We start from the raw sequence: 26,645 nt of genomic DNA on the forward strand, positions 1-26,645 counted from the left end.
CTGCTTGTGATCTCTGTCAAATAAATAAATAAAATTTAAAAAAAAAAAAACAAGAGAGGGAATGCAAAATGGGTAAGGAGAGTAGGAGATACAGGCTTCCAGTTATTAAATGAATGTCAGGAGGATAAAAGGTATAAATAAGGAATATAGTCAAACCCGTTCATTGTTAATAGTTGTGTCTGACAAAGGGAATCACACTTGTGAGAAGAGCATAGCAGGTGACTTGCTGAGTAACTATGTTGTAGCCTGAGACTAATGACACATGTGTGGCTAACTATGCTTTAAAAAAAAAGTAATAAAAGATAATAAAAAGAAGATTTTAAAAAGCCCTACAATACACACACACACACCCACACACAAAAACACACACACACAAACTCATGAGGTGTTGGATTTGTGTTAAATAATCCGGTGGTGCAAAATTTTCACCGTAGTATATATAATGAAGCCAAGTCAGCATGTTGTACATGCCTTAATATGCCCACAATGTTGTTATATCAATGATTATCGGGTCAATAAACTCAGAAAATAAGGCTTTTAAGTAAAGAAATGATGCTAAATAAGGGGAAGCCAGTCACAAAAGACAATATGCTCTGTTAATTTCATTCTGTATGAAATACACAGAACAGACACAATACCATATGACAAAGAAGTAGATAAATGTTGAACTAGTGCTGGGAGATGCAGAAAAATGCAGTTTCATTAGAGGGTTAAAAGTTCGCCATTTGGGATGCTAAGACGTGTTGATACTCAATTGATCCAAATAACATGGGTTACACAATTGAGCTGTGAATCTTACTGTAAACCACATGAACATTGTTACACATTAAAATCCTGGACCCTTGTATAGCATATGAATGGTCCTTTCAAACCAAAAATTTTTATGAACACAACAAACAAACCATCTCTTGAACCATCATATCCATGAAATAATATTTTCACCTGCAAAATAACTTTAATAATTCTTACTGTTAATAAGGACTGCAGACAGGGTGCAACCTCTGAATCACCACTATCCCTAGTGTTCTTGCCAAAATACGCTATACAAAAGACAGATAACTTGCACATGTTCCGAGCGTCATTGGCTCTTAGTCATAGATGATAGAACACTTATAATGGATCAAAACAGATATTAAACACTTGTGGTATACAAATGAAATCATCGGGCCTTTGACGTTTTCTTTTATTGCCATCCAAAGTGGAATCTGCGCCTATTCGAGTCATAATGTGGTTTACTTTGAAATGTAATATTATTAGGTTTAACTTACTGATTGATTTCTCCTGTGACGTTTATAGTACAAAGCAGTGGACAAGGAGGGAGCATCCTCGGCGGAAACCAATGATTTGGCAAAGAATCATTGACATTCCACCAGGATACGTGACGGCCTATGAAGTAGGATACACTCCGACCTTCAGGGGGGGCTGCAATACGAGGTGGTCCCGGCGGGAAGCTCGAGGGGGGAGCCGCACGCCGGGTTTTCTTCTCGGCCTCTGGTGAAGAGGTGGACAGGCGCGCTGGTGATTGGCCCACACAAATACAGCCAACTGGATCAATATAAAAACAATCCGCGATGAACTTGTCCAGAGAGGGTCACGAAGTTAAAGACTGTTCTGCGGACAGCTTGCATGCTGCCATTGTTATTACGTCCAACATATCATCTGCTATCATCAGTATGAAACTTTTTCCCTACCTCCATACTTAAATGATGCAGTTAAGGATATTAGGTACAGAGAAAAATGCCTCGATATGTGGATATGTAACTTGCCAAGAGACACATGGTTTGGACCATTGTATTTTCACAAATGCAAGAAAATTATGTGGAAACTTTTCTGACTGTTGGTCTGCTTCAAAAGCTCGTGAGAAGATGTAGTTTTGAACAGGGAAGCTCATGACCAAACTACAAGGAATCGAGGTTTGATGTCCATTCTTGCAGACAACCATTGGACCCTGTGGTGAGCTGCTGGCTGAGCTACGTTGAATACCCTTTAGTGTACCAGTCTTCGCTTCTCTCCTGCTATGCAATTGAAAAGCAAAGTGGAGGGAGGACTTTTCGTTCCCTCCATCCTATGGTGCCTGTGATTTTGTCAGGAATTAAGTGATCAAATGACATTCATGGGAAAGAGTTAAACAAACATGATATATGTGCTTTTATTTTGACTCTTTGGTTCCAAACTTATAATGGAGAAGAGTTGGGGATCAGTTTTTTAACAGTGAAGCTACTATGTAAGTCATGATTTCTAATGGTGTACAATGGAGTCTTACCTTCCTGAATGCGAGGCGACAGGAAGGTGAGTTTGTAGTAAGTCAGAGGAAGTTTGGGTCTTTTAGAAATGAAATGAAGGGACTAGATTAATATAAAATGATCTTACCAGTCTCACAAATATTGGGGGCGGAACACTTATGATGACGAAGGGCACCTCTCAAGTTCCAACGTATGTCCATCTCCATTTATGGAAGATATACGATTACACTCCCAGGAATTCAATAACCACGAATTAAAGCACTAAGGATTTCTGGAAGCAATTACATATCTAGTCATTGGTGTTTCGTAAGACTTTTAAATTTTTTTTACTTTTTTCTGGTTTAAGGTGTTTTAACTCCTTTGGTTAGGTTAATTAAATACAAGTTGAAAATGGATTACGTTTTGGGAGATGCTTTTACTTTTTAGAATATTTTTAAATGACAGCATATGAGATCAATACTTTCCCAGATAACCCTTGCCCCCAGTACATGCATAAGGTTCCCCATTATCAGCATCCCCACCGGAGTGGTACACCTGGGCGGGGGGGGTTGTATACAACTGATGCAACCCTACATATGACGCATTATATTAATCGAATCCATGAATAAGTCTATCAAGTACACGTAGTGGTTCGGAGTGGGCGCGGTTTTTTGGAGGGTGGTGAGAATATTCTATAGGTTTTAAGCAAATTTTATAATGATATGTATAGCACCACTATTATATCAGAGTAGTTTCACTGCGCTTAAAAATCGCTCTCAGCATGCTGTGCCTATTTCCTACATAATCCATTTTACTTTCTTTGGACAAACCATTAAAAAAAAAAAAAAAGGCATTAGGAGGGTGCCTGGGTGGCTCAGTTGTTTACAGCGGAAGCTGCCTTGGCTCAGGTCAATGATCCCAGGGTCCTCGGAAGGAGCCCTGAATTGGGCTCTCTCTCCAGCAGGGAGCCCTGTCCTGCCCTCTTGCTCTGCCTGCCTCTTCCCCTGCTTCTGCTCTCTTTCTCTGTAAAACAGAGAAAAAATCTATTTGGGAAAAAAGACATTAGAAATTTCCCTATCGATTTTTGATGAAAAAAAAAAAAGCAGAGGATGTTAATTGAGAGTCACATTTGTCTCGTACAACTGTCTATAGAGTATTGAAGATATATTTCCACTGGTTTCCCTTTTTTAATTTAAAAAAGAATAATATTTTGGGCATAGTACCTCAAAGATTCCTGTCATAACTGGAAGAAATATTGGCTCTATCCCAGACTCAGGTATCTATAATAAGAAGTTTCTAATGATCACAAATTCTGTTCACCAGGGCTATAGAAATCATGCTTTAAAGGCCTAAAATCTTGTTTGAAGGGGACACATACACATTAATGAGTTCACAGTTTTTGAAAACTATGTTACTCCATTAAACTCCATTAAAAAAAATTAGTCCAAAATTAATAGTGCACATATCTATTTCCATACTTTGATGAAAATATTTCAGCTGTTATTTGCAAATATTTTTAATAAACAGATATTATTATGCTCCTAATGTGAACTAAAGGGCAATGGTGATTACGATGAATCAAGTCATATTTTCAAAACTTCAACAGTTTTTTTTTGGAAAATCTAGGATCAAGGGAATAGCTTGCTAAATTATAGAAATGAGACTGAGTACTCTAAGGAAGGTGTTTCCATTGCTTAATTGATTGGGGAGCTCAATAACTGTTTACATTTGCATCTGTTACTTTTTGCAGCATTTCAAAGGAAATGAAATGCATGTTTAATTTGATAGTGGCTTAGGTTTAAATAGTTGTTTATGATTGTGAATGTACTACTGTGATGGTTAAAAAATGAGACTTACACATTGTCTTTCATATATACATAGGAACAACATTTATAAGTATGTAAATATATATTTGCATCATTTATAGATGTTTGTATCATATATGTGTTCTATTATTAAACTACAAATACTTTTGAAACATTTTTCAATAAATTATTCCAAATTCCCTTCAGAAAATACGCTAGTAAAATATTCACAATGCACCTTTTACTCTTATTTCCTCTACCTGTTGCTTGTTGTAGGTTTTTTTTTTTACTTTATTTATTTAGTTACTTTTATTTTTCTACCAAGTTTTAATATTTTGTATTAACCTATAATGTATTATTTGCCAGAGGGTTACAGGTCTGAATCGTCAGTCTTATACACTTCACAGCACTCTGCATACTATATACCCTCCCCAATGTCCATAACCCAGCCACCCTATCCCTACCTCTCCACCCACCAGCATCCCTCAGTTTGTTTCATGAGATTAAGAGTCTCTTATGGTTTTTCTCCTTCTGATTCCATTTTGTTTCATTTTTTCCATCACTACCCCCTGAAATCCCCACCTTTTCTCTCAAATTCCTCATATCAGAGAGGTCACATGATTATTGTCTTTCTCTGACTGACTTATTTTGCTTAGTATACTACCCCCTAGTTCCATACTGTCATTGCAAATGACAAGATTTCAAGATTTCAATTCTTTTGATGGCTGGATAGTATTCCATTGCATATACATATATATATATATATGTGTGTGTGTGTGTGTGTGTCTGTGTGTCTGTGTATATATATATACACACACATATATATATGTGTGTGTATATATATATATTTGTGTATGTATACACACACACACACACACATGCATACACCACATCTTCTTTATCCATTTAACTCTCTACAAAAGATTTGATCTTGATAAATTCCCAATAGTTCATTTTCCCCCTTGTTTCCCTTGCCTCTGGTGATATTTCTAGAAAGAAGTTGCTGTGGCTGAGGTCAAAGTGGTTGCTGCTCATGTTCTCCTCAAGGACTTTGATGGATTCCTTTCTCACATTGAGGTCTTTAATCCATTTGCAGTCTATTTTTGTGTGGTGGTGTAAGGAAATGACCCATTTTCATTCTTCTGCATGTGGCTGTCCAATTTTCACAACACCATTTATTGGAGAGACTGTCTTTTTTCCATTGGACATTCTTTCCTGCTTTGTTAAAGATTCGTTGACCATAGAAGTTAGGGTCTATTTCTGGGCTCTTTATTTTGTTCCATTGATCTATGCGTCTGTTTTTTGGCGTTCTTTTTCAACATTTCTCTGGCTATTTTGGAGACTTTTCTGGTTTCATAAAGATTTTATGATTATTCGTTCCATTTCTTTGGGGAAAAATTGATGGTATTTTGATAGGGATTGCATTTAAATGTGTAGATTACTTTATGTATCATAGAAATTTTTTACAATATTTGTACTTACAATCCATGAGCATGGACGTTTTTCCATTTCTTTGTGTCTTTCCTCTATTTCTTTCATAAGTACTTTATAGTTTTCTGAGTACAGGTTCTTTGTCTCTTTGTTTAGGTTTATTCCTAGGTATCTTATGGTTTTGAGTGCAATTGTAAATGGGATTGACTCCTTAATTTCTCTTTCTTCTGTCCTGCTGTTGGTGTAGAGAAATGCAACGGATTTCTGTGCATTGATTTTATATTCTGATATCAAGTTTTAATTTTCATTTTAATTCCGGTATAATTAACAGAGTGTTATATTAGTTTCAGGTGTACAATATAGTTATTCAACAATTCTGTACATCACTCTGTGCCCATCCAAAGTGTCCTCCTTAATCCCTCATCACCTATCGAACCCATCCACTTACCCACAGTGCCTCTAGTAATACAGTTCGTTCTTTATACTGAAGAGTCTATTTCTTTTGTGGCCTCTCTCTCTCTCTCTTTGTCTTTGACTTTTTTGTTTGGATTCTTAAATTCTACATATAAGTAAAATCATATGATATTTGTCTTTCTCTAATTAACTTATTTTACTTAGCATAATAGTCTCTAGCTACATCCATGTCATTGCAAATTGTGAGATTTCATTTTTTTTTAATTTTTTATTTTTTATACATATATTTTTATCCCCAGGGGTACCTGGAGATTTCATTTTTTTAAGAATATTTTATTTCTTTATTTGAGGGAGAGAGAGGGAAAAAGAGAGAAAGAGAATCTGAAGTATATTCCACACTGAGCACAGAGCCCCATGTGGGGCTCCATCCCACGACCACTAGATCAGGACCTGAGCCAAAACCAAGAGTTGGATGCTTAACAAAGTGAGCCAGCTGGGTATCCTAAGATCTCATTCTTTTTTTATGGCTGGGTAATATTCATTGTATGAATATACCACTTCTTCTGTAGCCATTCATCAGCTGATGAACACTTAAGCTGCTTCCATAATTTGGCTACTGTAGATAATGCTTCTGTAAACATTGGAGTACATGTATCCCTTCGAATAGGTATTTTTGTATGCTTTGGGTAAATACCTAGTAGTGCAATTACTGAATCATAAGGTACTTCTATTTTTAACTTTTTGAGAAACCTCCACACTTGTTTCTTGTGGCTTTGATTTTAGCCATTCTGAAAGGTGTGAGGTGATATCTCATTGGAGTTTTGATTTGTATTTCCCTCCCTGAGCGGTATTGAGCATCTTTCCTGTGTCTTTTTGGCCAAGTGTATGCCTTCTTTGGAGAAATGTTTGTTCATGTATTCTATCCTTTTTTAAATTGAATTATTTGGTTTTGGGGTATTGAGTTGTATAAGTTCTTTATATATTTTGGACACTAACTCTTTCTTCAGGGTTTTCTATAATATCATGCCATCTGCAAATAGTGAAGTTTTTGCTTCTTCCTTACCAATTTGAATGGATTTTTCTTTTTTTGTTGTTGTTGTCTGATTGCAATAGCCATAACATATAGTACTATGTTGAAAAAGGCATAAGAGTGGACATTCTTGTCTTGTTCCTGACTTTGGGGGGAAAGCTCTCAGTTGTTCCTCATTGAATATGACGTCCACTGTGTGGGTTTTTCATACAAATCCTTTATTTTGTTGAGGTGTGTTCCCTTTAAAACCAACTTTGTTGTGACTTTTTTATCATGAATAGATGTGTATCTTTGTCAAATGCTTTTTCTGCATATATGGAAATGATCATATAGTTTTTCCCCTTTCTCTTTCTAATGTGATGTTTGTTTTTCCCTTCAGGAAGACCCACTACATTATCTGAGTTAAGGGGGAAAGCTCAAATATGGCTCATTCGAACCTACTGGGATATTGAATTTCCTCGCCCTCTCCTACCAAATTTTGAGTTTGTTGGAGGACTCCACTGTAAACCTGCCAAACCCCTGCCTAAGGTAAGTGATTCCTGTCTCTTTTGTTTTATTTGCTCTGAAGCATTTAACTAGTATTCTACTTAGAAATATCATTCCTCAACAATGTTTGTGTGTCCCAACAGTATCTACAGTCAAATCCAATGTTCACTTGCTGTCACTCCAACATTTACACTATTCCTCATTTAAGTCCCAAGGCTTGACATCTTAGAGCATTAATGGGTTTGCTTAGCCAATGAGAACACGTGTTTTCTGCTACACACCAAGGCTGGATAAAATCTCAGTAAAGATCATTGTGGGAGGGACGCCTGGGTGGCTCAGTCAGTTAAGCGGCTGCCTTCTGCTCAGGTCATGATCCCAGGGTCTTGGGATAGACTCCTGCTTTGGGCTCCTTGCTCAGCGGGGAGCCTGCTTCTCCCTCTGTCTCTGCCTGACACTCTGCCTGCTTGTGTTGTTTCCACTGACAAACAAATAAATAAAATCTTAAAAAAAAAATCATTGGAGAAACATGGTTCTCAACATAATGAGCATAGAAAAAACTACATTTTGTATATAATAAGGACCACAAATTCTGCATATTTAATAAGGACCAAATTATTTCTACCACTTATACCTGAAAAATATTCAAAGCATGAAATTTCAAAATGATTCTGTTAGTGTGTTAAATGATACTTTATGAAAGAAAGCAATAAGGTAATATGTTTTTAAATTGATAATTTACCTTAAGACATAAGAAAAACAAGCATCCCTTACTGAATGATTTTGTGGTCTCTTCAACATCTCGTTGTCCACCTTTTTATTGGTAATATAAGATGAAACTAAGATCTTATTTGAGGGTTAACCTAATACCAATTTTGATTGCAAAATGTTTAAGTGTGTATGGTAACTTTCTCAAAGTCTAAATCCTGAGGTAAAAACTGGCAAAACGTTCTATTCAGCCTAACACAAGTGTCCAGGAACAGATAAATCCATAACTATAAAGTCATAAAAACAGAAGAAACGTCTAACACATACTCTAAAGTGGAAAAGCTTCAGGATGTTACAGAAAAGTGAAAGGGAGCTATCACAAAAAGAGAGATATGGTATGATTACACTGTTACACGAGATATGCAGATTAGTCAGATTCATAGAAATACAAGGTATAATGATGATTATTAAAGATGGTGAACGAGGGAGTGAGAAATTGTTATGTAATGGACACAGAATTTCAGTTTAGCAAGATGAAAAAGTTCTGGGATTGGTTATCCAGCAATGTAAATATAGACATATTGACTGCATACCCAGGAATAGTTAAAATGGTACTTTTTTTGTGTGTATTTTCACCACAGCTTAAAGATAAAAACAGACATTACTTTAATAACTCCTGGTACTATTTGGTATAGCTCCTTAGCTGCTTGAAGATTTTTTTTTTTTTTTTGAGATTTGTTTATTTGAAAGAGAGATGGGGAATCGGGGAGGGGAGTCGAGAGAGAAAGAAAGAAGACCAGCAGATGCTCTACGCAGATTCTGCACTGAGTGTAGAGCCAGACTCAGGGCTCAATCACCCAACCCTGAGATCATGACCTGAGATAAAATCAAGAGTCAGATATTTAATTGACTAAGCCATCCAGGCACCCCCATAGAAAATTTGTTTAATAGTGTTTGCTATGGTGTTCTCCTTTTGTAATCGAACAAATTTTTTCTTCACAGGAAATGGAAGAGTTTGTCCAGAGCTCTGGAGAAAAATGGTATGTGTGGTGTTTACACTAGGGTCTATGATCACTAACCTGCCAGAGGAAAAAAGCCAATGTGATTGCATCAGCCCTTGCACAGATTCCACAAAAGGTTAGATAAAGTAACTTAATGCTATACAACTACTTAATGAGTCTCTTAAACTGTGTAAAGAGTTTATTTTATTTACCCTTTCCTTCATGACATGGAAACCATGATGACAGCTCCAATTTATCTCAGAGATGAGCAAAATATATGTGGCAGATGGTAAAGTAGTACAGAAGGTGTTTTGACAATAACTATGGCATTAACATTGAGGTCAGAAAGAAAGATATTTGGGAGGAATATATTTAGGCGATACAGTGTAACATTTGCTATTATAATGTATCGTGGGTAGATATAGAAATCACCAAATTCTGTTCTGTCATTCCCTTCTTCTCCTTACAGGATTTCCAAGGGCACTGAAAAACACATAGATGTTCTCTGAAAGGAGTTAAATTTCAACAGTTATGTTAAGCAGGAACTGATAAAAGTCTCAAAACCTTCATGCAGTTTACGCTTGCTGGATAATCCAGGTTTCTTTTTCTTCCACTAAATTTTTGAGAAAAGCCTACTCAGTATGCTGTTCCGAGAAAGGGTGGCCAAGGCTCACCAAGCTATGTTTTGGCAATAGCCCAGCCTAGATGATTCAGGGAAAGAGAAAAACTGACACAAATGGTGGAGTGGACCCTGTTAAGAGTAAAATAAATGAAAAGGGAGGAGATGAGTCCACCCCTCAAGGTAACCCTGAGCTTAGTAATACGTGGTTTCAAAAGGACTTTAACTTAACAGGATAGTGACTCTTCCTGATTAAAGAAGGAAATGAAATATATTAAGGAGTCAACCAGCAACAAGCCTAGGAAGGGAAAATTCCAAATGCCTCTTTCTACATAAAATATAGTAGTAAATTATTTTCTGATATATAGAAAACACCTGGAGTATTTGGGTGTTTGTGAACTACTTTTTGGTTTACTGATACAGTTTCTCTTTATGCTAATGTTCACTTAATATCTAAAGTTACTTAAACATTTGCATAACAAATATGTGTTAACCAATGTAAACCATCATCCAATTTATGTGGATTCCAAGGGAATTCTGAAATCAATCTATTTTGGTACTGGGAATGGAAATTGCTTGGGTATAGAACTCATATTAATCCATGTTATCAATGTTTTGTAGTGCATCACTGAAGTGTTTGCAACAACATGGATGGAACTAGAGCGTAACAATCGGTTAAATATAAAATGTAGCATCATCACAGTTCAGGATGTTTTTCAACAGCTGCTGCACTGTTATTTCTGAAGTTCCAATAGGCTCTTCTTTGTAACCTTTAAAGAATTTCCAAACCAAGAAATAGTATTAATAATCTGGATTCATGTAAAAAACTACCTTTTTCTTGGAGGTAGTGCTTAATAATTAGTAATGTAAAAGAAATTTTATGTACTAAGAGAAGTTATTTATATTAATAAATTACTGGTAAGCAGAAATATTTATTTCGCACAAACAACAGATTGCATACTTAGCTTTTTTTGTATATCAAAAGATGTAAAACTCTAATAAAATAACATATGGAACAAGTGGATATACATGAACTCCCTCCTGTAACACTTCAAAAGAAATAAATAGATAATATTACATTGGAAGATGACAGCAATTATAATAGATAAAACAAAACAAATGTGTAGATCTTAGTAATTTCCAAGTTGTTTGCACTAGAATTATAACTATCTAAAAATTTCTTAAATATTTATATTTCTCACTGTTAATCTCATTTGTCTAATCTCTATGTGTGAAACATCATGATTACATTCATACCTGATTGAATATAAAAATAAGTTAAAAATGTGGGTATTTTATTATACATTTTGGTAGTCTCATTTTTAATATTTTTGTCCTTATTTATATCAGTCAGTGAAAGAGGTCTAACTAGATTATCTCTTAATTTCTTAAAATTCTAATACACTATAACTTCAAAGTTTCAACTTATGAAATAAGGAATTTTCTTTAACAGGTTCTATGGAGATTTGCTGGCAAGAAACCAGACAACTTAGGAACAAATACTCGGCTGTATGACTGGATCCCCCAGAATGACCTTCTTGGTAAGAATCTGGAGAACACTAAATTAAAACTAATGCAAACCAAAATGATAAGAGTTCCCAAGAAGCAAATTGATTGAATATTTACTATTGAAAAGTCCAAAAACAAAACTTATCTTCCTTACATTTATTTTGCAGTGCTGGGGGGAGAAAGATCAGATACGGCATGTTATTATACACAGTCACATTCCTTATGGCCAGAATCAAAGTATCTTTATTTCAGGTGTAGTTACTTCTCAAGGGTAATTCAGTTTTTAATTTTTAATTTAAATTCAAATAGCCAGCATAGAGTACATCATTAGTTTCAGTTGTACTTTTCAATAATTTATCAATTGCATATAACACCCAGTGCTCATCACTTCAAGTGCCCTCCTTAATGTCCATCATCCAGTCCAGTTACCCCATCCCCCATCCACCTATCCTCCAGCAACCCTTAGTATGCTCCTATAGGGAGACAAACCATAGGTTTGTCTCCCTGTATTTCTTTCCATTCTGTTATCCCTCCTTCTCCTATGATCCTCTGTGCTGTTTCTTATATTCCACATATGGGTGAAAGCATAAGATTATTGTCTTTCTCTGATTGATTTGTTTCATTCATTATAATACCCTCTGGCTCCATCCCTATCAATGTAAATGGTAAGTATTCAATCTTTCTGATGGCTAATGTTCAATTGCATAAATATACCACATTATCTTTATCCACTCATCTGTCCTTGGATATCTCAGCTCTTTCTACAGGTTGGCTATTGTGGACATTGCTGCTATAAACACTGGGGGTTATAGCAGTGCTCCCTTAGATCAACACATTTGTATCTTTGAGGTAAATACCCAGAAGTGCAATTCCTGTGTCATAAGGTAGCTCTGTTTTTAACATCTTGAGGAACCTCCATAATATTTTCCAGAGTGGCAGCAACAGCTTGCTTTCCCACCAACAGTGTAAGAGGGTTCCCCTTTCTCCACATCCTCACCAACATTTGTTGTCTCCTGTCTTGTTAATTTTAGCTATTCTGAGTGGTGTAAGGTGGTATCTCACTATGGTTTTGATTTGTATTTCCCTGATGCCAAGGGATGTTGAGCAGTTTTTCATGTGCCTGTTTGCCAATTTTATGCCTTCTTTGAGAAATGTCTTTTCAGGTCCTCTGCCCATTTACTGAGTGGATTATTTGGTTTTTTTGTTTTTTGGGTTTGTTTTTTTTTTTTTTTTTGGTATTGATGTAGTTCTTTATAGATCTTGTATATCAGCCCTTTATCTAATATGTCATTTGCAAATATCTTCTCCCATTCTTTAGGTTGCCTCTTTCCTCTGCTGTGCAGGAACGTATTATCTTGGTGATGTCCCAACAGTTCATTTTTGCTTTGTTCCCTTTGCCAATGGAGACATGTGAGCAAGAAGGTGCTGTGGCTGAGGTTGAAGAAGTTGCGACCTGTGTTCTCTAGAATTTGGGTAGATTCCTGTCTCACAGTTAGGCCTTTCATCCATTTTGAGTTTATCTTTGTGCATGGTGTAAGAAATAGTCCAGTTTCATTCTTCTACATGTGGCTGTCCAATTTTCCTAGCACAATCGATTGAAGAGACTGTCCTTTTTTCATTGCATATTCTTTCCTGCTTTGTCAAAGATTAGTGGGCCATAAAGTTGAGGGTTCATTTTTGGGTTCTCTCCTCTTTTCCATTGGTCTAAATATCTGTTTTTGTGCCAATACCACACTATCTTGATGATTACAGTTTTGTAATAGAGCTTAAAGTCCAGAATTGTGATGCCACCAATTTTGGTTTTCTTTTTCAACATTCCTTTCTTCAACCTTCCTTTCAACAATCCTTTCTCAACATTTCTTTTTCAACATTTGGGATCTTTTCTGGAGCCCTTCAAATTTTAGGATTATCTGTACCAGCTCTTTGAAAAATTTTGATGGTATTTTGATTGGGATTACACTGATGTGTAGATTGTTCTGGGTACCATAGAATTTTTAACAATATTTATTCTTCCAATCCATGAGCATGGAATATTTTTTTTTCATTTCTTTGTGTCCTCCCAAAATTCTTTCAAAAGTCTTCTGTAATTTTTAGAGTACAGACCCTTTACCTCTTTGGTTAGGTTTATTTCAAAGTATCTTATGGTTTTGGGCGCAGTTTTTTTTTTTTTTTTGTAGATTTGTTATTTTTTTTTAATTTTTAATTTTTTATAAACATATATTTTTATCCCCAGGGGTACAGGTCTGTGAATCACCAGGTTTACACACTTCACAGCACTCACCAAAGCACATACCCTCCCCAATGTCCATAATCCCACCCCCTTCTCCCAACCCCCCTCCGCCCAGCAACCTTCAGTTTGTTTTGTGAGATTAAGAGTCACTTATGGTTTGTCTCCCTCCCAATTCCATCTTGTTTCATTGATTCTTCTTCTACCCACTTAATCCCCCATGTTGCATCACCACTTCCTCATAGAAATGCAACTGATCTCCTTACATTGATTTTATTTCCTGCCATGTGGCTGAATTCCTGTATCAGTTCTAGCAATTTGGGGGTAGAGTGTTTGGGGTTTTCCACATAAGGTATCATGTCATCAGCGAAGAGTGAGAGTCTCACTTCCTCTTTGCCAATTTGAATGCATTTTTTTTTCCTTTTGTTGTCTGACTGCTGAGGCTAGGACTTCCGGTACTATGTTGAACAAAAATGGTGGGAGTGGGCATCCCTGTCATATTCCTGACCTTAGAGGAAAAGCTCTGTTTTCCCCCCATTGAGAATGATATTTGCTGTGGGCTTTTCATAGATGGCTTTTATGATATTGAGATAGGTTTCCTCTAGCCGACACTCTGGAGAGTTTTAATCAAGAACTATACTGTGTTTTGTCGAATGCTTTTCTGCATCAATAGAGAAGGACATATATGGTTCTTGCCCTTTCTTTTATTAATGTGATGTATTACATTGATTATTTTGTGAGTGCAAAACCACCCTTGCAGCCCGGGAATAAATCTCACTTTGTTGTGGTGAATAATCATTTTAATGCACTGTTGGATCTTATTGGCTACTATCTTGGTGGGATATTTTGCATCCATGTTCATCAGGTGTATTGCTCCTTTTTGGTGGGGCCTTTCGTTTGGAGATCAAGGTAACACTGGCCTCATAAAATGAGTTCAGAAGTTTTCCTTCCATTTCTATTGAAACAGCTTCAGAAGAATAGGTATTATTTCTCCTTTTTTTTTTTTTACTTGTTTTTTTTTTTTCCTGTTCAATTCTTTATTTTATTTTATTTTATTTTATAAACATATATTTTTATCCCCAGGGGTACAGGTCTGTGAATCACCAGGTTTACACACTTCACAGCACTCACCAAAGCACATACCCTCCCCAATGTCCATTCCCACCCCCTTCTCCCAAGCCCCCTCCCCCCGGCAACCCTCAGTTTGTTTTGTGAGATTAAGAGTCACTTATGGTTTGTCTCCCTCCCAATCCCATCTTGTTTCATTTATTCTTCTCCTACCCACTTAAGCCCCCATGTTGCATCACCACTTCCTCATATCAGGGAGATCATATGATAGTTGTCTTTCTCTGCTTGACTTATTTCGCTAAGCATGATACGCTCTAGTTCCATCCATGTTGTCGCAAATGGCAAAGAAGACATCCAGATGGCCAACAGACACATGAAAAAGTGCTCCATATCACTCAGCATCAGGGAAATACAAATCAAAACCACAATAAGATATCACCTCACACCAGTCAGAATGGCTAAAATAAAAAAGTCAAGAAATGACAGATGCTGGGGAGGATGCGGAGAAAGGGGAACCCTCCTACACTGTTGGTGGTATTATTTCTCCTTAAACGTTTGGTAGAACTCCTGTGGGAAGCCGTCGGCTCTCGTCTCTTGTTGGTTGGGAGATTTCTTCTTATTATTTTAGTTTCCTTCCTGGTTATCAGTGTGTTCACATTTTCTATTTCTTCTTGTTTCAGTTTTAGTAGGTTATACATTTCCAGAAATGCAGCCATTTCTTCAAGATTGCCTAATTTGTTGGCATATAGTTGCTCATAACATGTACTTAAAATTATTTTTATTTCCTTGATGTTGAGCATGATCTCTCCTCTTTCATTCATTATTTTATTAATTTGGGTCCTTTCTCTTTCTTTTTGATAATGTGGGTAGGGATTTTGATGTAATTAACTCTTTGAAAGAACCAGCTTCTAATTTCATTGATCTGCTCTACTCTTTTGGTTTCTATTTCATTGATTTGTGCACTAATCGTTATTATTTTTTTCTTCTGCTTGGTGTAATCTTTATTTGCTGTTCTTCCTCCAACTTCTAGAGTTTTAAAGTTAGTTTGTGTACTTGAGACTTTTCTAATTTTTTTTTAAAAAAGGCTTGCATTGCCATGTACTACCCTCTTAGGACTGCCTTTGCCACATTCGAAAGGTTTTGAACAGTTGTGTTTTTATTCTCATTGGTTTCCATGCAACTTTATAATTCTTCTTTAATATCCTGGTCAACCGTTCATTCTTTAGTAGACTTCTCTTTTACCTTCAAATGTTTGAGTTCCTTCCAAACATCCTCTTGTAATTGAAATCAAGTTCAAAGCATCATGCCCTGAAAATATGCCAGGGATAATCCCAATCTTCTGATATGGGTTGAAAAACAATTTGTGACCCTGTATGTGATTTATTCTGGAGAATGTTCCATGTGCACTTGAGAAGAATGTGTATCCTGTTGCTTTAGATGGAATGCTCTATATATCTGTGAAGTCCATCTCATCCACTGTGTCATCCAAAGCCCTTGTTTCCTTGTTGATCTTCAGTTAGATGTCCATTACAGTGAGTGGAAAATTGAAATTCCCTATATTGTATTACTATCAAGGTGTTACTTTAATTTGATTATTAATATACATATATAAATCACTGCTCCCAAGTTAAAAACATACATATTTATAATTTTTCGATCTTCTTCTTGGAAAGACCCTTTACTTATGATATACTGTTTCTCCTCATCCCTTTCTACAGACTTTGGTTTAAAATCTGATTTTTCTGATTCTCTGTGCCACCCCAGCTTTCTTTTGATGCCCATTAGCATGAAAAATGGTTTTCCACCCCCTCACTTTCAATCTGGAGGTGTCTTTGAGTCTAAAATGTGTCTCTTACAGACAGCATATCGATGCACCTTGCTTTTTTTTAATGTAATCTGATACCCTGTGTCTTTCCGTTAGTCCATTTAGCCCATTTACATTCAGAGTAACTATTGAAAGATATGACTTTAGTGCTATTGTACTAACTGTAAAGTCACTGATTCTGTAGATTGTCTCTGTTGTTTCTGGTCTATGTTACTTTTGGACACTCTCTTCACTTAAAGGATCACCTTTAATACTACTTTTAGAACTGGTTTAGTGATGAGAAATTCTTTGAGTTTCTGTTTGTCCTGGAAACCTTTGCTCTCTCCTATTTTGAATGACAGGCTTGCTGGATAAAATATTCTTGGATTCCTATTTTTCTTATTTAGCACTCTAAATATATCATGCCAGTCTTTTCTGGCTTGCCAGGTCTCTTGGATAGGTATCTGCAAGTCTAATGTCTCTACTTTTGTAGGTTATGGACCTCTTGTCCCAAGCTGCTTTCAGGATTTTCTTTTTGTCTCTGAGATTTGCAAGTTTCATTGTTATGTGTCAAGGTGTTGATCTATTTTTATTGATTTCAGGGTGATTCTCTGTGCCTCATTGACTTGAATGCCTGTTTCCTTCCTCAGATTAGGGAAATTATCAGCCATGATTTGCTCAAATATGCCTCATGGACCTTTCTTCCTCTTCCTCTCAGACCCCAAAAACTCTAATATTATTTTATTTATGGGATCACTCATTTATCAAGTCCCCCCCTTACCCTCTGATTTGATTAGTTGTTTTTCTTGCTTTTTTCTGGCTTCCTTCCTTCCTTTGCATTATCTTTTCTTCTGTGTCACTGACTCTCTCTTTTGTGTCATTTACCTTACCTGTAAGAGCATCCATTTTAGATAGCAGTTAAAGTATTCTTAGTTTAAACCTGATTAGATTTTATTTCTGCATTAAGAGATTCTCTAGTGAGTTTTCTACTTTTTTCAAGCACACTTGGTAACTTTATAATCATTATCCTAATTTCCAGCTCTGGCATTTTACTTATATCCATATTGCTTATATCTATGGTGGAGAGTATCACCTATAGTTCTTTCTTTTGTTGTGATTTCCTCCTTCTAGTCATTTTACCCAGAGAAGAATGGAGGAAAGAGACAACAAAATAAAAAATATCAACCACGATTGAAATGAAACACACACTAGACAAATCCAAACAGGTCAGAAACTAAAAAAGAAAAAAAAAAAAAGGTGGTTAGAGAGATTATAATCTCCCAGGTGGACAAAACATAGTGATCCACTGGGTTCTGGGTGTATTTTGGTCTATTACAAGACACTAAATCCCAAAACTGTAAAGAAAGCAAAACTTATATAAACAAAAATAAAATTGCAACAGTGAAAGGAAGCTAAAAATGAAGAATAAATCTATAAAATGTAAATGTAAATGTAAATGTAAATCTATAAAATGTAAATCTATAAAATGAAAGTTAAAAAAAAAAATACTTAAAAACAAGAATTAATAAAATCAGAAACCAGTTGTGGTGCCTGGGTGGCTCAGCCACTTAAGCTATTGCCATTGGCTCAGCTCATGATCTCCAGGTTTTGGGATTGAGCCCTTCATCTGGTTCCCTCCTCAGCAAGGAAACTACTCTCTCTCTTTCCCTCTGTGATTCCCCCTTGCTCATTCTCTCTCTCTCACACACGTATAAACAATATGTTTAAAAAAATAATAACATAAGAAACCAGTTGAAAAAGATAAAAAGAATAAAAAGAATAAGAGATTTTAACCTGAAAGTTAAATGACTCTTGAGAATAAACTGAATTCTATATACTATTTTCTCCCAGTTCTGGAGTTTTAAAGACCTCTGTGCTCCAAAAATTGTGTGTTCCCTGTTGTTTCTGCTGGTCTTCTAGGAGAACCAGCTGCACTGATTCTCAGATGTCTTTGCCTGGGCAGATTTGCACAACAACTTGCCAGGGTCTGGGCTCAGTGTAAGCTTTCTGATTGCTCTATGTGACTTTTATTCACTGAAGACCCTCTGTGCCTCTTTGGAGGATGAAAATAAAAATGGATGCATGCCAGTCTCCAGCCCTGTTGCTAAAAGATCAGAGCCCCTTCTATTCAGCAAGTCTTCAGGGATAAGCAGTTTTCAGTTCTGTGTGTGCCAAACTGCACACACAGAACCACACTGATCCTCCCAGGGAAAAGTGGAGGGTCACCACATTTCTGCCCTTTGGAGGTCCCCCACATAGAAAATGGTCACCTGATCATGGTGCAGTTTGCAGTTTATGGCAAACTGAGCTGAGAGGCCCCTCCCTGTCTCACTGAACATAACTGGTTTCTCTCTCTAATGGATTGGGAAATTCTGCAGCTCAGGCACCTCTGTTCTTTCTGTGACCCCAGGAATCCTGAGACCACACTGACCCACCTAGGATTCTGCCCCCACTTTGCCACCTGAGCACCTTTTAGGAAGGGACATCTCTCCCTGGAACATACTTCTGAGAGTCTGAATTTGCCCTTCATGGCTAAATCACTTTCTGGTAGCCAGCTTATGGATGCTCCCTCCCTCCCCCTACCATCTATCTTCCGAATATACCCTCAGATTCATTGTTCTGCACCTCCCACCTTGCAAAAAGTGCCCACTTTTCATTTGTAGAACTTCAGCAAATCTGTTTTTACATCTAAAGTTGAATTCATAGGTGGTCAGAATGGTTTGATAGTTATCTGGCTAAATTCAGGGACAAGATGAAATGAGGTCCCTTACTCTTCCACAATCTTGCCTCTCCCAATAAATTTTTAATAACTAAATGGATCATCACTTCGTCTCCTGATTCTCCCACTTTATTCCTATCATTTCTCATTCTGCATGGCTATTTAGTGCTAGTGAAAAATTATTCCCAGTGACTCTACACTTTCTCCAGGAAAACACCATAATCTTTTTCATGAAGTCATAATACATTTCATGATAAAGTGCAGTCTTTCTTTCCCCTGACTTGAACCACCACTATCATACTTCCTTTTGCCTTGACACTCTACATGTTAGTTTCAGTGACTTTACTGTTTAAGAGACTATGTTCTATGTTTTAACATGCACCTCCTTTTCTTTTCTTTTATTTCTTTTTTTTTTTTTTGCAAATGCTCTTCTTTATCCAGAATTTTCCCTTTCAATCTGTCTGTTCAGCCATCTTATAACCATTTTTCAAGTTACAACTGCCACACCAATTTTAATTTACTTCTCCAGCATACTTTTGCTCTTCTTACTCTGGCATCTAAAAGACATTTTAATGCTATTTCATATTTATTATACTATGTGCCTTATGTTGCTAATTCTTCTCTTTTTTTTCCTAAGAATTATAATTACTAATGTGCTGAGATTCATCCAATCCTAGGTCACCCAAAAACCAAAGCCTTTGTAACTCATGGTGGAACCAATGGCATCTATGAGGCGATCCACCATGGGATTCCAATGGTGGGCATTCCCTTGTTTGCGGATCAACCTGATAACCTTGCTCACATGAAGGCCAAGGGAGCAGCTGTCAGTCTGGATTTCCACACACTGTCTAGTACAGATTTGCTCAATGCATTGAGGATGGTCATTAATAACCCTTCGTGAGTATTATGTTTTTTTTCATTAATAGTATTTAGAGATAGGTTCTTCTATCAATGATGACTATGCATTTCATCCTGTATTTAAGAAGCTAATTTTGAAATATTAATATGTATAACTGATCTTAAACTTACCTTTATTTTCAACCAGACATTTTTTGCAAATTTGCTTTTTAACCTCATTGATTTAATGGGCTGCAACAATTTTCTATATGAGCAAATGCAAAAGTTGTATATGGAATTGTAAGGACACAGTTTTAAAAATATGATAGAATTCCTAGAATGAAAGAATGAAGAATTTGCAGATATGTAAAATAACTTTTAATTCAGCAACAAAAATTTCCAAAACTATAAATCTTTTTGCCCAAGAATTAATTTTCATTTTTATTTTAATATATTTTATAATATGTGATTTATGTACCATAATATTTAAGGTACAAAAAATCAAACATATGTAGTATGTTACAGAATTATGAAGCCATGACTATAATCTAAGTTTGGGACATTTTCATTAACCCAAAAAGGAATTGCATATGACTTAGAAGTCATTTCCCATTCCTCTTGCCTTAAGTAAAAACAATCTCCTTTCTGGCTCTTCTAATTGCTGTATTCTGTATATTTCATACAAATGGAATCATACAATTTATGGCCTTTTGTACCTGGCTTCTTTCACTTGGCATATTTTCAAGTTTCACTGATGTGGTAGTTTTGCATTGCTGAATAATATCCTATGGTATGGATATATTACAATCTATTTTTCATTCATCAGTTCATGAACATTTTGATTATTTCCACATTTAGGAATTATAAAGATTACAACATATGTTATTATGTGAACAAATTTTTTCACTTCTTTTGGAAATGAAAGGAAATTTTTGGAAATTATAGGAGTAGAATTGCTGGTCATATGTTAACTCTGTGAAGAACTGCGAAATGATATCTAAATGAGATGCACCATTTTACATTTCCAACAGTTGAGTATGGGAGATTCAAGTTCTTTACATCATTACCAATACTTGTTATCATTTTTTTTTTAAGATTTATTTATTTATTTATTTTAGAGATCACAAGTAGGCAGAGAGACAGGCAGAGAGAGATGAGGAAGCAGGCTCACCACTGAGCAGGGAGCCTGATTCAGGGCGGCTCAAGCCCAGGACCCTGAGATCATGAACTGAGCTGAAGGCAGAGGCTTAACCCACTGAGCCACCCAGGTGCCTCTATCATCTGTTTTATTATAGACATCCCAGTGGTTGTGAAGTGCTCTCTCCTTGTGCTCTTGATTAGCATTTCCCTTAGAGCCTAAGTTATTAAGCATCTTTTCATATGTCAGTTGCCATCCATTTATCCTCTTTAGAGAAATGTCTATTCCAGTTCTTTGATAATTTTTAAATTTGATGATTTGTCTCACCTTATTAAAGAACTTCTTATGTGTTATGAAAATAACACATTATCAGATAGATGATTTGATAATGTTTTTCTTCCATTCTGGTTGACTTGATTTTTCACTTTCTTGATTGTGTCCTTTGAAGAGAAAACTTTTTAAAGATGATAAGACAAATAAAGAAATTTTCTATATTACACAGGAAAATAATGTGTGGGAATTTGTAGTGCCTAGCACAGTAACCACGAATTTGGTATTTGTTACTACTATCAGTATTAATATTATATTAGGAGGGTATCATCTAAAGAATTAGCGAAAAAAATGTGTTATCAAGAAGAAAATGGTAGAATAATGAACTAATAAAATACTTTAAATAGATAAGAAAGAAAAAGAAATATATGGCAGTTTGGAGAAATAGAACAGAAAATCGAGAATGAGACAGTAGGTAAAAATATAAATATGCCAGCACTTACATTAAACTTAAACAGATTACATAATTTAAAGACAAATGTTTTCAGAATGCATTTTTAAAAACTATATACTGTTTATAAGACATGTTCACACAGAAATATAGGAGAGGATTTTAAGTACAAAGTTAGAAAATGATCTATTTTAGCAGTAACCATTTAGAAAGATGTTGTGCCTATGCGACGATCAGACACAGTACTCCAGAATGACTAACAAAAATAAAGATACATATTTCATAACGATACATAGACTGATCTGTCAAAACAACAAAACAAATTAGTACCCGGTGACACCTACTATGAAAATATCAAAATGCAGCACATGTAGACAAAAGAAAAAACAAATACACAACTCTATAGTCATAATATTGAGTTTTCAAACATCTTTCTAATAACATAGAAAAAGAAGACAAAAAAAGAAAGAAAGAAGAAAGGAGGAAAGGAAGGATGGATGGATGGAGATGATAATGGAATGACTAAATTCCTAAATGATTTCAAGGATTCAATTTGAAATAAAACTATCTGACATACATATACATCATCAAATATAACACAACAGAGAATACATATATGTCAAGGATGGAATAGATACTGGAATTAACCATATGCTGGGCTATATACCAAGAGTAAATTTGGAAAATCTAAATCATCAACAGTATACTGTCCAGCCTTACTGGAAGTCACTTAGAAATTGTCAAAAAGAAAGATAATGGAAACATCTCTAAATTTTGGAAATTAAGCAATATACTTCTACATAATTCAGTCAATAAAGAAATCACAACCCTAAATAACCTTCTTCTGAGCAATTCCACTTTCACATTATATAGAAACACAACTGTATGAACATGTAAATCTAAAGAAATACACAAGATTTTTATGAAAGCTTTAGTAATAAAGACTAAAAAATTGTTAACACAAGTGTCCATTGATCATTAAATGAAGAAAGAAATACTCTGCGGTAGTGCCAAGCAATGGAATATTATACAGTAATAGAATTAACCGACAACTATTAGACAAAAGACAAAAGGAAATGAGTATTATCTTGTTATTCTGATCCATAAATAATAAAAGCTAATCTATGATGACTAAAAAAGTCAGAGAAGATGGGATCCTCCTGGATAGTGTGTGATACCCCATATCAATATCTTAATGGTAGGTATGTTATTATATCTACTTCACAATAATATTCTAGCTAATTTTGAATTTATGAGCTATTCAGTTAAGTCTATGTGCATTTTTCTTATGTTATATATTTAAATATTATTATGGAAAATATATTTTAAAATTCTAGGTTTCAAAGAGTAGCACACACACGCATGCACACACACACATCCCAAATGTCTAAGGGTGCTTGATAGTGTGGCCCAGAAAAGCCTGAGATGGAACACAGAGCTGGTCATCTATCAAGATGTAGAAGCAGCTTTGGAGTGTTGCAGGAAAGAGTATCCAGCAGAGAGACAGAGGGGACAGAAAGTGCAAAGGTGCTTAAGTGAGGACATGTTTGGCAACTTTAGTGAACTCCTAGCAGGCCTTTATGCCTGCAACAGAGTGTACATGGGACAAAGTGACAGGAGGAGAGGTTGCCAGGGGGCTGTATCTGTAAGATCCTATAGTCCAAAACCCATAGCTGGATTTTATTTTAAAGGTAATGAGAAGCGAGATGGAAATTTTGAGCAGGGGAGTGCCATGATCTGATATCGGTTTCAAAAATCAGACTGGCTACATGATGGAAAATAAAGAGTAGAGGGTAGAAGAGTGGAGACAGAGACCAGTGAGGTGGCATTTTATTTACCATGACACAATTTCCCTTTGCTGCTTCATGAGGTCATTCAACAAGGGCATTCCCACCATCTCATTTACAGCTGTTACAAGGGCCTATAGCATTTCCTCTGTTAGAAAAGATCAAAAACTATCCTCACTGCACTTCCATTTTCACTTCTCAGAATAGTTGGGGATGGGGAAAATTCCAATTTAAATGCCAAATCTCCAGTGCGGATCCAAATAAAAAAAACATACTGCTTCTGTAACTCTATGACATATATTTTGAAGCATTTGTATGGCCCTTTTCAAAAACCTTTCATGGGAATTATACGATTAGGCAAATGAGCTTCCTTTCAATGTCGGTATCTTTATGTTTCTGTTTAGATACAAAGAGAACGCTATGAGATTATCAAGGATTCACCACGACCAGCCTATAAAGCCCTTGGATCGAGCCGTCTTCTGGATAGAGTTTGTCATGCGCCACAAAGGAGCCAAACACCTGAGGCCGGCCTCTCCATGACCTCACCTGGTTCCAGTACCACTCTCTAGGGATGATGTGATTGGGTTCCTGCTGGCCTGTGTGGCAGCTGCTATATTTGTCACCACACAGTGTTGTCTGTTCTGTTACCGGAAGTTTGCAAAACAGGGAAGAAGGAAAAAAAGGAGTAGTTACATCAGGGGCCTCAAGCTGGTATGCCTCACAAATGGGACGCATCCAGTTTATTCCAGCAGGAAGCTGTGATAGAAGGTTTCTTCCTCCTGTGACAAATGACTTTTCACCACTTAGCTTCTCAGATCAAAATCTGCTTTCAAGGGATTTAAAGCCTATTTAGGAGTTAGAAATGTCATGCCAAAAGGAAAACTGGAAAAAAATAAATAAAAGAAAAATAAAACTGTATGGGTATTTATTGAAACTTATTATTCTAAATCAAAAGTCATCTCCCTCCAAAAGTTATTGATCTTAACTGTGTTTCAAACATTGTGTATGGACATAAGAACATTATGAAAGCTATGCAGAATATCTTTATTATCGTAAAATACTCAGAATATGTTAACTTAATTTGGGGCTAGAATATGGTAGTTTTGTCCTTTGCTAGAGAAACGGCAGGTAATTAAAACTGTGTAAAATGATTTATTTGTCCATTTCATTTTGGGAGACCACTGATTCTCCACAGTAAGATCCAGCCTCAGTGTCACTCCTTACCTAAGAACAGGGCAAATTCTTGAGTTACATCCAGCTTGTCACTTTCCAGCAGAACATATGTGAATTTAGAAATCTACCACCTACAATTTTCCTATTATAAAACTGAGCTTCTCAACTGGTTACGCTTCTGACTCTTGGTTTCAGCAAAGGTTAGGATCTCAAGGCGGTGAGATCAAGAGATCAAGCCCCAGAGTTGGGCTCTGGGCTCAGAAAATAGTCTGCTGAAGGTTATCTCCCTTAGCTTCTCACTCCCCCTGCTCTGGGGAACTATCTCTCCAAAATAAAAAAGAATCTTTAAAAACAAAACAAAACAAAACAAACTGAGCTATTTATGACAGACTTCATTTCATTAACCTATTCTCTTTACCTCAGAGTCCTTTAAAAAGATTTTTACTTGGTGGCTTCCACGATCATTCTACCCTTTGATAATGGCAGTAAAGTCTCACTTGTAGATTGGATAATATAGGACACACTCCCTAAGGAACTTACTGAACTTTCACTCTCTCCTATTGAGAGGGAAGGGGCTGCCATGCCTACCAGGGAGGTAGTCATCACCTTGTAGGCTGAAGAGGCCCATTAGAGTAGCACCTCATCCCCTGAAGCAGAGGCTGGTGGCCAGAGTCTGATGACTGGTTCTTGTGGCCCAGAAGGATGCCCAGGGTGGATGTGAGATGCTGCTCCAAAGGGCATGCCCAGCACTGGCACCTGGAGGTAGCCTCCATGCTAGTAGTGGGCTTTCATGAAGTTGGCTACCCCCAGACCTGTTCTGGTCCTCGGCAACCCAGCCCAGGCCCCCTGGACCCTGTGGACTACGACACAGTGGGAATAAACAGCCTGGCTTGCCAAGTGCTGCATGGCTGGCAGCCTTCGGCCAACCTAGTCTTTACAACTTCAGCCTGGCTGTGTGCCTCAGTTCACCCCAAAGGTGTACATGCCCTACATGGTACCTAGCCAGACACTGCTATTTTAGTACGACTGGGGCATGTGGCTGATTGCACAAACAATGGCACATTCACTAACCTGGTGTACATCTTCTGTGTGCTAGCCACATGGACGCTGCTGTGGGCCACTGCCCTGAGCTTAGAGGGTCCAATCACAGCCCACCACTCCTTCAGTGGGCCTTGCCACAGCTTCGTATTCCGCTTACTGACAGCACCCCAGCAAAGACTGGTGACCAGCCATGAAGATAAATGTCTGGGTACCTGGTGCCATTACTGAGATCCTTGCTGTCTGCAAGCTCTGAAAAGGGGGGCATGGATCACCGCAGGCCTGCGCCTGTCTTGATATGGCAGCCTGTTCTTCTCTGATGCCTTCAGAGGACACTGCTGCTGTATTGAGATGCAAAGCCACAGTCCCACATGCGGCTTGCAGGGAGTGGCGTGCTATGAAGCTCTCTATGGCTCCTGAGCCTTGGCTAACAAATACTTAAGGTCAGCATGTTGTCTGGTAAGACATTCTTTGGCTTTTATTTCTACTTCAAGTGATAGAATATATCCTACAGAAGTAAGTGTTTAAAATCTAAATTGTTTTACTTACCTGTGAAGTGATCATTACAGTAAATATTCTTAATTAGTGCCAGAGTGAGATAATTACTACTTAGCAAGCTAAGGAAACCACCTTTATATTCTGTCAGTTTCTCTTATAAATGGCTATTTTTTTTTAAATTAACTTCAGGGTCCATCTTATTTGAACACATGTAACACTTTATTTTATGGCCAGAACCCCAAGTACTATACTGAATTGAGGTGAAACAGTGATCATTCCAATCTCCTTCACAATCTCAGGGAAAACCTTTACCTGTTTTACCAATATTCCCTGGTACTGCCTTACTGTAGATAAATATTCTATCAAATTAAGGAAATGCCCTTCTGCTAAAAAAGAAAAAAAAAAGAATCTGA

The 26,645-nt window shown here is 36.7% G+C and overlaps 2 pseudogenes; both read left to right on the plus strand.

Moving 5' to 3' along the window:
- The first annotated feature begins 1,571 nt into the window (after window positions 1-1,571).
- Window positions 1,572-24,674, plus strand: LOC123393637 (annotated as a pseudogene).
- A 724-nt stretch (window positions 24,675-25,398) lies between these two features.
- The window catches only part of LOC123393635, a 48,494-nt pseudogene continuing 47,247 nt past the window's right edge, over window positions 25,399-26,645 (plus strand).

This window comes from Mustela putorius, unplaced genomic scaffold, assembly GCF_011764305.1.
Source record: "Mustela putorius furo isolate JIRA1106 unplaced genomic scaffold, ASM1176430v1.1 tig00000925_pilon_pilon_pilon, whole genome shotgun sequence".
Taxonomy (NCBI): domain Eukaryota; kingdom Metazoa; phylum Chordata; class Mammalia; order Carnivora; family Mustelidae; genus Mustela; species Mustela putorius.